General features: G+C 38.8%; 2 long non-coding RNA genes across 2 annotated transcripts in view; one reads left to right on the forward strand and one right to left on the reverse strand.

Moving 5' to 3' along the window:
• LOC134478975 (uncharacterized) overlaps positions 1–9,602 on the reverse strand; it is a 57,059-nt gene extending 47,457 nt beyond the window's left edge. The window contains exons 1-2 of the long non-coding RNA XR_015620213.1: positions 9,444–9,602; positions 8,589–8,772 (exon numbers count right to left, since the gene is read on the reverse strand). This is a non-coding gene — a long non-coding RNA (uncharacterized LOC134478975). The remainder of the gene's footprint in view (positions 1–8,588; positions 8,773–9,443) is intronic.
• The window catches only part of LOC148005791 (uncharacterized), a 60,994-nt gene that overhangs the window by 26,547 nt on the left and 21,535 nt on the right, over positions 1–12,912 (forward strand). Inside the window, exons 3-4 of the long non-coding RNA XR_015620212.1 lie at positions 9,579–9,678; positions 11,148–11,242. This is a non-coding gene — a long non-coding RNA (uncharacterized LOC148005791). The remainder of the gene's footprint in view (positions 1–9,578; positions 9,679–11,147; positions 11,243–12,912) is intronic.

Genomic DNA, 12,912 nt, shown 5'->3' on the forward strand with positions numbered 1-12,912 from the left:
ACTTGCTTGGTTAAAGTCACACCGAGGTACTTTATATTATTTGGGTCTATTATGAAGGGTGTCGTTTCCCTAATTTCTCTCTCGGCTTGTTTCTCTTTTGTATAGAGGAAGGCAACTGATTTATTTGAGTTAATTTTATACCCAGCCACTTTTCTGAAGTTGTCTATCAGCTTTAGTAGTTCTCTGGTGGAACTTTTGGGATCACTTAAATATACTATCCTATCATCTGCAAATAGTGATATTTTGACTTCTACTTTTCCGATCTGTATCCCCTTGACCTCCTTTTGTTGTCTGATTGCTCTGGCTAGAACTTCAAGAACTATATTGAATAAGTAGGGAGAGAGTGGGAAGCCCCTGATTTTAGTGGGATTGCTTCAAGTTTCTCTCCATTTAGTTTAATGTTAGCAACTGGTTTGCTGTATATGGCTTTTACTATGTTCAGGTATGGGCCTTGAATTCATATTCTTTCCAGGACTTTTATCATGAAGGGGTGTTGAATTTTGTCAAATGCTTTCTCAGCGTCTAATGAAATGATCATGTGGTTTTGTTCTTTCAGTTTGTTTATATAATGGATCACGTTGATGGTTTTCCGTATATTAAACCATCCCTGCATGCCTGGGATGAAGCCTACTTGGTCATGGTGGATGATTGTTTCGATGTGCTCTTGGATTCGGTTTGCCAGAATTTTATTGAGTATTTTTGCGTCGATATTCATAAGGGAAATTGGTCTGAAGTTCTCTTTCTTTGTTGTGTCTTTGTGTGGTTTAGGTATAAGAGTAATTGTGGCTTCGTAGAAGGTATTCGGTAGTGATCCATCTGTTTCAATTTTGTGGAATAGTTTGGATAATATTGGTATGAGGTCTTCTATGAAGGTTTGATAGAATTCTGTACTAAACCTGTCTGGACCTGGGCTCTTTTTGGTTGGGAGACCTTTAATGACTGCTTCTATTTCCTTAGGAGTTATGGGGTTGTTTAACTGGTTTATCTGTTCCTGATTTAACTTCGGTACCTGGTATCTGTCTAGGAAATTGTTCATTTCCTGAAGATTTTCAAGTTTTGTTGAATATAGGTTTTTATAGTAAGATCTGATGATTTTTTGAATTTCCTCTGAATCTGTAGTTATGTCTCCCTTTTCATTTCTGATTTTGTTAATTTGGACGCACTCTCTGTGTCCTCTCGTTAGTCTGGCTAAGGGTTTATCTATCTTGTTGATTTTCTCAAAGAACCAACTTTTGGTTCTGTTGATTCTTTGTATGGTCCTTTTTGTTTCTACTTGGTTGATTTCTGCTCTGAGTTTGATTATTTCCTGCCTTCTACTCCTCCTGGGTGTATTTGCTTCTTTTTGTTCTAGAGCTTTTAGGTGTGCTGTCAAGCTGCTGACATATGCTTTTTCCTGTTTCTTTCTGCAGGCACTCAGCGCTATGAGTTTTCCTCTTAGCACAGCTTTCATTGTGTCCCATAAGTTTGGGTATGTTGTACCTTCATTTTCATTAAATTCTAAAAAGTTTTTAAATTCTTTATTTCTTCCTTGACCAGGTTATCATTGAGTAGAGCATTGTTCAATTTCCAAGTATATGTGGGCATTCTTCCTTGATTGTTATTGAAGACCAGTTTTAGGCCGTGGTGGTCCGATTGCACGCATGGGATTATTTCTATCTTTCTGTACCTGTTGAGGCCCGTTTTTTGACCAATTATATGGTCAATTTTGGAGAAAGTACCATGAGGAGCTGAGAAGAAGGTATATCCTTTTGCTTTAGGATAGAATGTTCTATAAATATCCGTTAAGTCCATTTGGCTCATGACTTCTCTTAGTCTGTCTACATCTCTGTTTAATTTCTGTTTCCATGATCTGTCCATTGATGAGAGTGGGGTGTTGAAATCTCCCACTATTATTGTGTGAGGTGCAATGTGTGTTTTGAGCTTTAGTAAGGTTTCTTTTACATATGTAGGTGCCCTTGTATTTGGGGCATAGATATTTGGGATTGAGAGTTCATCTTGATGGATTTTTCCTTTGATGAATATGAAGTGTCCTTCCTTATCTTTTTTGATGACTTCTAGTTGAAAATTGATTTTATTTGATATTAGAATGGCTACTCCAGCTTGCTTCTTCTGACCATTTGCTTGGAAAATTGTTTTCCAGCCTTTCACTCTGAGGTAATGTCTGTCTTTGTCTCTGAGGTGTGTTTCCTGTAGGCAGCAGAATGCAGGGTCCTCGTTGCGTATCCAGTTTGTTAATCTATGTCTTTTTATTGGGGATTGAGGCCATTGATGTTGAGAGATATTAAGGAATAGTGATTATTGCTTCCCGTTATATTCATATTTGGATGTGAGGTTATGTTTGTGTGCTTTCATTCTCTTTGTTTTGTTGCCAAGACAATTAGTTTCTTGCTTCTTCTAGGGTATAGCTTGCCTCCTTATGTTGGGCTTTACCATTTATTATCCTTTGTAGTGCTGGATTTGTAGAAAGATATTGTGTAAATTTGGTTTTGTCATGGAATATCTTGGTTTCTCCATCTATGTTAATTGAGAGTTTTGCAGGATACAGTAACCTGGGCTGGCATTTGTGTTCTCTTAGGGCCTGTATGACATCAGTCCAGGATCTTTTGGCCTTCATATTTTCTGGCAAAAAGCCTGGTGTGATTCTGATAGGTCTGCCTTTATATGTTACTTGACCTTTTTCCCTTACTGTTTTTAATATTCTTTCTTTATTTTGTGCGTTTGGTGTTTTGACTATTATGTGACGGGAGGTGTTTCTTTTCTGGTCCAATGTATTTGGAGTTCTGTAGGCTTCTTGTATGCCTATGGGTATCTCTTTTTTTAGGTTAGGGAAGTTTTCTTCTATGACTTTGTTGAAGATATTTACTGGTCCTTTGAGCTGGGAGTCTTCACTCTCTTCTATACCTATTATCCTTAGGTTTGATCTTCTCATTGAGTCCTGGATTTCCTGTATGTTTTGGACCAGTAGCTTTTTCTGTTTTACATTATCTTTGACAGTTGAGTCAATGATTTCTATGGAATCTTCTGCTCCTGAGATTCTCTCTTCCATCTCTTGTATTCTGTTGGTGAAGCTTGTATCTACAGCTCCTTGTCTCTTCTTTTGGTTTTCTATATCCAGGGTTGTTTCCATGTGTTCTTTCTTGATTGCTTCTATTTCCATTTTTAATTCCTTCAACTGTTTGATTGTGTTTTCCTGGAATTCTTTCAGGGATTTTTGTGATTCCTCTCTGTAGGCTTCTACTTGTTCTCTAAGGGAGTTCTTCACGTCTTTCTTGAAGTCCTCCAGCATCATGATCAAATATGATTTTGAAACTAGATCTTGCTTTTCTGGTGTGTTTGGATATTCCGTGTTTGTTTTGGTGGGAGAATTGGGCTCCGATGATGCCAAGTATTCTTGGTTTCTGTTGCTTGGTTTCCTGCGCTTGCCTCTCGCCATCAGATTATCTCTAGTGTTACTTTGTTCTGCTATTTCTGACAGTGGCTAGACTGTCCTATAAGCCTGTGTGTCAGGAGTGCTGTAGACCTGTTTTCCTGTTTTCTTTCAGCCAGTTATGGGGACAGAGTGTTCTGCTTTCGGGCGTGTAGTTTTTCCTCTCTACAGGTCTTCAGCTGTTCCTGTGGGTCTGTGTCTTGAGTTCACCAGGCAGGTCACTTGCAGCAGAAAAGTTGGTCTTACCTGTGGTCCCGAGGCGCAAGTTTGCTCGTGGGGTGCTGCCCACGGGCTCTCTGCGGCAGCAGCAACCAGGAACCATCTTCACATGTCTTAATGTTTTACTCAGCTTCTTTGCTTCACCACTTCATGCCTGGGCCATCAACTGCAATTGAGGCTATACCTTCACCGAGGGCCTTCCCTAGCCTTTCACATTGCCAAGCCTCAGCTGCTCCCCATGAATCCATTCGTGCCTTCAAAACCAGTACCATCTGGATGAATCTTAATTACCAAGTCTAGCTACAGCATGAGGTACGAAAACTCTGGCCTATTACATTATCACCAGCTTTCTGTTTTCCAACTTGTTCGCTACCTAAGCTTGGCTGTCCTGGAACTTGTAGACTGACCTTGAACTCAGAGATCTGCATGCTCTGTCTCCCAAATGCTTGGATTAAAGGCATGTACCACCTTGGATTTAATCTTTTTTTGGTGGCTATTCCTCAAGGTTTAGATCATAAGCGTGTGTCCTATACTTCTGGATTGTAGTTCATTCCAGGCTGAAAGTCCAAATGAAAACAACAAGCAGCTAATCATGCCTAATGTGATGTAACTAGTCCTTGTTCATCTGCAAACACATAAACAATAAGCATAGCTGGTGGGATCATGCCACCAGGTCACCATTCCCTTAATCCATCTATCTCCTTGAACACAGGATTTGGCTCCATTCTACTTCTTGGTGCTCCTTTTTTCTTTGAACCATAATTTTGTATTTTTCCTTTCTAAGCTTGCTGTGCTTGATCAACATGATCTTCCTCAGACTAAACCAGAGAACAAAGTCTATGCTGGGAATTTCAGAGACTTCCTTTGTCTTTGTAGTTAATATGTCTCTTTACCTTAGCCTCAGGTAGACTCTTCAGACAAGGGCAAAAAGCAGCTACACTTGTGAACAAAATATCACAAAAGCAGTCTCTAGGCCACATTCTGAAATTCTTCCCCACTGAAACCTGTTGGGCCAGATCTGTACGGTTCAAATCACCCTCAGAAACAATGTCTTCCATATCTCTACTAGAATGGCCCATTAAGTCCCATTAAAAGCATCCCACTGCTTCTCCAAGTCCCCAAATCCTCATTACTCCAAACAAAACATGGTCAGGCTTAGCACAGCATTATTCCAGTCCCTGGTACCGACTTCTGTTTGTATCAGTAAACATTAATAAAAGAATCTCTACCATCCTGTGCTATTGCCCGCACTGGTGGGCCACATGGCATCTGCAGGGTATTTTCATCTCAGTCAGCAAAGCAGCTCACCTGCTAAGCTTCTAATCTCCACCCCATGCTGCTGCTGGCTACCCTCTGAGGCTGGCAGTAGCTGCCCTCTTGCAACTCTCTTGCTGTGGACTCTGCTCACATTCCCTGCATCTGCCCCCTGTGGTTATAGTCACAACTCCCAGTTACCCATTAAAATCAAAACTCAATAAGCTTGTAATTTAGCAATCAGATTTATATCTTAAATTCTCCTTTCACAAAATGTCCACACAATAAACTCACAACCAATTGATAATGATATAAAGTGGCCACCTAGATAAGGCAAATTGTGCTGTAAAAATCTATCCCTTAAGAAATATTCATAACTACCTGTGACCATTTAAGGCCACACAGATCTGAGTCATCCTTCTCTGCTTCCAGAGAAGGATTCTTCTTGGTTCTTTTATCTTTCTCCTCTGTCCTGCTTTAAGCAAAACCTCTGTCCCCATCTTCTTTTTCAGTGCCCAATCACAGGCCTTGCCTTATTTTGTGCCAGCCTTCACCTGCATGAAGACAACGATCTACATCTGTCTTAGGGTTTACTGCTGTGAACAGACACCATGACCAAGGCAATTCTTAGAAAGGACAGCATTTAATTGGGGCTGGCTTACAGGTTCAGAGATTTACTCCAGTTTCATCAAGGCAGGAAGCATGGCAGCATCCAGGCAGGCAGGTGCTGGAGGAGTTGAGAGGTCTACATCTTCATCCAAAGGAAGCCAAAGAGTAGATTGTCTTTCCAGGAAGCTAGGAAGAGGGTCTTGAAGCCTACTCCCACAGTGACACACCGACTCCAACAAGACCACACTTCCTAATAGTGCTGCTCCCTGGACCAAGCATATTCAAATCACCACACCATGCCTACTACCTGCCATCATGCTCTTTGCCATATGGACTAATTCCATGAAACTGTAAGGAACTCCTGTATGAGTTGCCTTGGTCATTGTATTTTCTCACAACAATAGAACATTAGCTAAGATATATATCTTCTATTTAGACAAGTATTAAAATTCCTTCTCATAGCCTGGAAAGTACTCCACAGTGTGTTCACCTTTCTTAGCACCTCTTGCTCCCTCTTTTTGCTATACCTCACTGCACCCATTCCATTCTCCTCATTTTTTCTGAACACACCAACCTATCACCATGTCAGGACCATCCCATTCTCTACTTTCTCTGCCTTAAATTTAGTTCTGTCAGAGTTCTAGGGCAAACTGCATACAACTTCTTTCTGAACTCATGTAATTTAATTTCCGAACTGTAATAATTTTGAGTGTGTTGTAAATTGTTATTAGCAAATGTGTTCGTAAATGATAGCCAACTGGCCACAAATGGGCATCTGGAGATACTGTCACAGCCTGCTCTTTTAATTATTTTAGGTTTTATGCCAAGTGCCATCCTCTTAGAAAGGCCTTCATTTGTCACACTATTAAAATATACTTATATTGGTCTCTACCTCTTAATTTCCCTGTCTTTTATTTTTATCCATGGGTACTTCATATTTCCTAAAATTTTATCATGTGGTCATTTCATGATCGATTCAGTGTCCATCTCTCTTTCTAAATATAAGACATGGCATCTCTCTCCCTAAAATAAGAACGTGGACTTGTCCGTCTTGCTTACTACTCTATCTTTAATGACATGACCATATAATAGAAGGCCAATACATTTTTGTTGGCAATACAGTCAAAGTCTTTGCACAAGACCATAACATCATCCTTTTGAGCTTAGGTGGCTGAAGCTCAGGGTCAGAGCAGTCAATGAGGTAAAGGAATAGCCATTCCTGAGCTTAGAGTCTCAGGGATGTGCTGGGATGAATAGATTAGAAGGATTCTTTGGCTGTAAAGTAGCTTACTCATGTCCTGCTGTGTCAAGGCACATTCTTTTCAGTCTGATATGGAACAATCATTGACAGTCCAAGAACACTTATCCTCAATTGTGTCTAGGAGAGGAGTTTGAATAGTCAGAATCATGAAGTATCAGGCCCTAGTCATTCTGGTTGAAGGTCAAAGGTAGCAGCTGTACCACTGTGAGAGGAATGCATTGCCAATCTGAAGATCTTGGGTAAGACAAAGTTAGATGGATTTTAGTAGAATCCTGTAGTTGATTGATTTCCAAGCAAGGGCAGAGTCTTCTCACTTTCTGCCATTTTTCTGTTTCTTCTGGTACTCACACTAGGATTTATGGAAAATATTTCTATGACTGTTAAAGCTATATCTGCGGGAAGGTCATGACCCCAGAGTTGAATAAAGTGGTCAAACTAAAAAATAGCTCCAGCCTAGAAACTGAGAAATTGGAAAAAAAATTTAGTGGTCTGAAGTCAGAAGGTTTATGTTTTACATTAGATTGGTCACTAAATTCTTGGAAATCCCAGAGAATTATTCTTCTTTATTTGTGAAATGAAGGGATGGACAAGCAAATCTTAGGAAGTTCTCTCAAATCTAAAAAGAAAATCACAACTCATCACTTGATGATTCCTTCCAACTTGGTAAGTATGTGTCAAGAATCTTTCGCATAATAGGGACAGCAGCAGGTTCTGGGAAAGAAGAAGAATTATAGTGTCTTTCTATTGGATGTTTGTAGACCAAGGAGGCAGGCTGGTGGAATAGCATGCAATCAGATATATGCGCACCATCCTAGAAGTTCTTCCAAGGTTCCATGAAACATTTAAAGAAGCAAGCTCATTTAGGAAACTATTTGAGCTCCTTTTATCTTTACAAAGGACTTAAATGGAGAGAGAGTAAAAACAATCCTAGTAGAAGAATGAACATGTGCAATATCAAGGACATGTGATGGTCTATGGCACACCAGACAATTGATTTCAGTTCTGTTTGAGATGAAATTGACCCACACCAGATATACAAAACTCTTGCTTAATATTTCCTTTTATTCAGGAACTTGCTTATCAATAGGATTCAACTAACAAACTTTCCAGCTGATAACAGCTTAACAGCAAAGGGATGAAATTGTCTTATAGAAGAGGAAGACTAGCTGAGGTAGCACTTCATGATTTGGTATAGGATCACAGAAATGTCCTAAAAGACTCAAGTCCATGTCATCTTTTCCTTGCATCATTCTTACGTTGACTTTCCATTCTTAGGTGTAAATGTCACTTTTATTTTCTCAGATTAAGTGATGAGATGAGAGCCATGCCCAAACTGTAAATGCACAGCGTTGGCTGAGTCCAGAGTATTTTTATCTGTGTTCCAGTTATCCTAGCCTTTTTACAATTTAATCTTTCAACTTGACTGATTCAATCCAGCTTCTCTTGTCTTCTAACTGAATTGCTCTTTCTGGCTTCATACTAACTTTGGCAATATGTTCTAATATTCTGGCTCCTTCTCATTCTCTGACTTGTTCTGTCTTTACCTGTGTCTAGCTTGTTCTCTCTGTAACCTGTCTTTATAAAACTGCCTGAGTAAAACTTCCATATACACACATACACCCATCACATACCACACCACCCCCTTTTTACTCTTATTGTTCTTAAGTAGCTTCTCTTCCTCTGCTGCTCTCCTTTGAGTTGGGAGTATACAATCTCTGACTCATTCTGTCAAATCTTTCTCTGGATCATCACTTTGTCTGCCCCTTAATTAGATGTCACTTTCAAATATGGGTGCTTCCTTCTACATACTAACCTTACCTTTATTGTTAGGAATTAAAGGTGTGTACTAAGGAAATGTCTGTATTCCAGCCAGATCATATTGCAATCAGGGCATGTCTGCATTCCTGCTGGATCATATCTTTGGATGTCATCCCTTGCTAGAGCAGCCATGTTGCTGGATTAAAATTCCTCTAAATTTAGGTTTTGACCTCATGTTCTTGTACTGCAAAACAACATCAATTTCTGTAACAGACAATACCTTCAATTCCAATTAGCACAACATAACTACAGCTTATATTTCCTTTCTCCAAAATTTACATGGGTTTCTTATAAGCAAGTATTTTTCTTCAAGTAGTTTTGATCTTCATCTCTATCAATGTCAATGAACATTTTACAAACAATGCATTAATTTTCATCAAGCTGGGAGAGAAAGGGTATGGAGGACCATGCATGAAAGATTTTTTCATGCTGCCTCTGTAAATCCTTTACAGCATTTCTTTCATGATCTGTAGAATAGAATTCAGCTATATGTACTTGCAAGGAAAAATGGAAAATAAAGAGTACTAGAAACCCAAGGGTGTGGGGGTTGGGAGAAAGAATGGTTTTCCAATCATCTACTGACTTCTCCTTCCAGGTTATTATAGAACAGTACAGATTTTAAAAGGTTCTCTAACTTGCAAGGAAGAAAGCAATAGTGTCAGAAATTTTTCATTTTTAACTTGTGCCAGGTTTTCTGGACTTCTGTCATAGCTATTCTTGGTTGTGAACTTGACTACATCTGGAATTTACTAAAACCCAACATTTTTTGGGCATTCCTTTGAGGGATTTATTTCTTAAGCATTTAAAGTAGAACAATCCACTTCTAATTCAGATCTTTGAGGTGGGAAGACCTACCTCCAATCTGGGCCACACCTTCTGCTGGAAGCTTATATAAAGGACATGAAAGAAGGAAGTTGCTTTCTTAGTTTATTTGCTCTCTCCTTGCTAGCCAGTCCATTCTCTCACTGGCATTAAATCCTACTTCTTAAGGGGTTCTGGCATATACTGTAGACCAGCTGAGACATCCAGCCTCAAGAACTGAACAACTACTGGGTTCTGGAACCTTCCATTCATAATCAGCTATTGTTTGGTAAGTTGGACCATTGCTTTATGTGAATCAGCAGTTCTCAGCCTTCCTAATTCTAAAACCTTTTAATACAGTTCTTCATGTGTGGTGATCCCCAACCATAAAATTATTTTCACTGCTTCTTTGTAACTATAATTTTATTAGTATTATGAATCATATTGTAAATATTTGATATGCATGATATCTGATATGAGGACCCTGTGAAAGGGTCATTCAACCCCCAAAGGAGTCACAAGTCACTTGTTGAGAAACAACGCTGTAAATCATTCTAATAAATCCCATATATATATATATGTATATATATTCATTTTACACATTCTATTGCTCTAGAGAACCCTGACTAACACAGCTGCTCTTATATATTCTGACTCAAAGCTATGGTTCATGCTTAATTTTTAGCTTAATATATTGAAATTGGAAGAGTAGGTAGGTATCAGAACAAACAGACAAAGGTCATCTTGAATCATACCCTTACATTTTAGAAAAAAAAAATACTTTTCTTTCTTGACATATTTTATCGGTCCAGTGTTTGAAAAAGAACATTAAATGGTTGATAAGGAAGAAAATTAAAGAACTGTGGTTCGAACTTTGACTAAAAGTATCTATCAAAAAATTCAAAAGAAGTTTTTCTTGAACAGAAGCTGAGGTGATCTGATCTGTGGTTTTAAGTGGCCTTACTAGAAAATAGATTTCAAGAGCCTTCATATTCTGAAACATAGGCTCCAATTTGCCTTAGGACCTGTTAAATTCTAATAAGGCCAGAAGAAATCATGTAGGAGACTGAACACGGTAGATGGTTCAACACTTTTACTTTGTGAAGAAAGATTCAAATCTTTGATTCCAGAAATAAAATTTCTCTTTGAATATTTGAAGCCTGTGTCATTGTGATTGATGGTCAGGAAAATGTTTTAATTTTTTTCATGAACAAAATTTTCCATCTCTTTGGAACATTGGATAACTTTGTTTCTCACACAGATTGAGGGCTTTGGGTTATGAATTCATTTTCATACTCACAAATAAATTAATAGAGATTTATATCCATAACAAATCTTCCTTGGGTTCACAAGAGTGGCATCTAATACAATGGTCATGTGAGATTAGGCAGAAATAACAAAAACTATAGAGTGATCCTGCATTTTGATTTTTTGAAACAGAAAGGAAGTAATCTATACCAAAGAGCATACAAGAAAAATAATACAGAACAAATAGAAGTAATCTGCATAAGAGAGCTCATTAGTATATGACTTCAGCATGTTTAAACTACCTGAACGCCAATGATGCTCTGAGGATCAAATACGGGCATGTGTTAGTATTCATCTACTATCTATGTACTACTTTCTCCAAATCAACACCTACTTCATCGCCAGCTTCCCATCACATGACTAATTCTAAAATGTGAACAGAACTGATGCTACTTTCCTTGGGTTAAGATTTGGGAAGTAATGCACCTTTTTCATTGCTACTGCTCTCAGATGTCAAGGGATTCAGGTGGGAGAGTCAAAGGACGGATGACAGCACTGGTCCAAAAGCTTATGAGCAAGAAAATTATCTCATCCAGATAACAGAGGTAAGAATATGACTATGCTTTCTGTAAATTAGTAGTCATTGCTGTTTGATGCTAACGTAATAACAAAAGAAGTAGTATTTCCAATGCCATCTCAGTTTACAGGTTAGGGAGCTCACAGCTGTCCTAGATGATGGCTGTTCCTTGCTGGGTCCCACCCAGCCTTCCAGCCTGCATGTCTTTGTGTTCCCTGAATATCCTACTGTTCTCCAACACCACATTCTACCCATTCTCTCTCCTGTAGTTTCCATTTCTTTTGTTTCTCATATCCTTTTCTGTCCTCAATCAAGGATTTTTTTTAGGGAAGTAAAATCCATCCATACAAAATTTATTTCTTGTGTTTAGAAACAACGTGTATTTAAAAAAATAATCACAGACCAAAACCAACCTCTGTGGGGACTGAAGACATGGCTCAGTGGTTAAGGACACATTTTGCTCCTGTAGAGGATCTAAGTTCACTTTCTTGTGCCCTTACTGGGTGGCTAATCTCCAACCACCTATAACTCCAGCTCTGTAAGATCTTATGTCCTTTCTGGTCTCTGAGGTCACAGCATCACAGGCATACATACACATAATTTAATATAAAATAAATCTTAAAAAATAACCTTTGTTCTTTAGACAGAATAGAGGGAATATGACCTTTAGCTACAAGTTTGTGTCAGGAGTGTGGGAAAGAACAGATAGATACAATTTAAAGAATACATTCTGAGGTTTAGTTATGATCTATTATACTATTATTTTTATAAATGATATTCTTACTAATAGGTGAAGCATTTGCTTCTTAGAGATGATGTCATACAACAAAAAGGGGTTCACAGAAATACATAGCGTAGTGTCTTGAGCCACCAAAGCACATCTACCACTGTAGCACAATCCACAGTCAAATGCACCGAAGAGGCAACACAAAGAAGCAATGACAGTATCTACAAAGAATTTTTGATGTGTCTGTGTGCTTGCATGTATGTGTGCATTTGTGCATGTGAATATGCAGGCATGCTTGCCTGTGTGTCTCTGTGGAGGCCTAGGCTGATATTACGTGTCTTCCTCAAGTGCTTTCCACATTATTTTTTGAGGCAGGGTCTCTCACAGAACCTGGAGTCACAAATAGGCCAGAGTAGTTGGCCAGTGATTCCCCAGGATACTCCTGTCTCTCCTTCCCTGTGGTAAGGTGGTGGGAGTTCAGGGATCAAACTTACATTCCCATAGTTGTGAAGAAGGTCCTTTACCCTCTGATCCATCTCTTCAATCTTTAAAGATTTTTACAGGTATCTATATTTTATCAATCAGACTTCTTTGTTATAAGCATCCTCAGACATTGTCCTAATAATCCTTTCTTCTTAGTATCATGCCTTTGGTGCCCTCACCACATTTTAAAGTATTGGCCACTCTTGGCAACTTGCTTCAAATCAGTTGAATTTGACAAAAAGGAGGTATAACACATCCAGCATTAGATAATTGAAGATCATCTATCAATTCTTCACCATGATCAAGTTAGTTTCTATAAGGTAAAGCCTTGGTATGGTACTGGGAACATGAATACGAAAGAGCGATTGCTTTCTTTTGGATGATACATAATCCTTAGGGACAATATAGTGTGTGTTCTACTAAGGGCGTGCAAAGAGCTGTGGCAGAGGGAGAAGATGGGGATCAAATGATTGACAGGTAACATCAAT

This window comes from Rattus norvegicus, chromosome 5 (genome assembly GCF_021556685.1).
Source record: "Rattus norvegicus strain SHRSP/BbbUtx chromosome 5, alternate assembly SHRSP_T2T, whole genome shotgun sequence".
In the NCBI taxonomy this organism is placed as follows: Eukaryota; Metazoa; Chordata; class Mammalia; order Rodentia; family Muridae; genus Rattus; species Rattus norvegicus.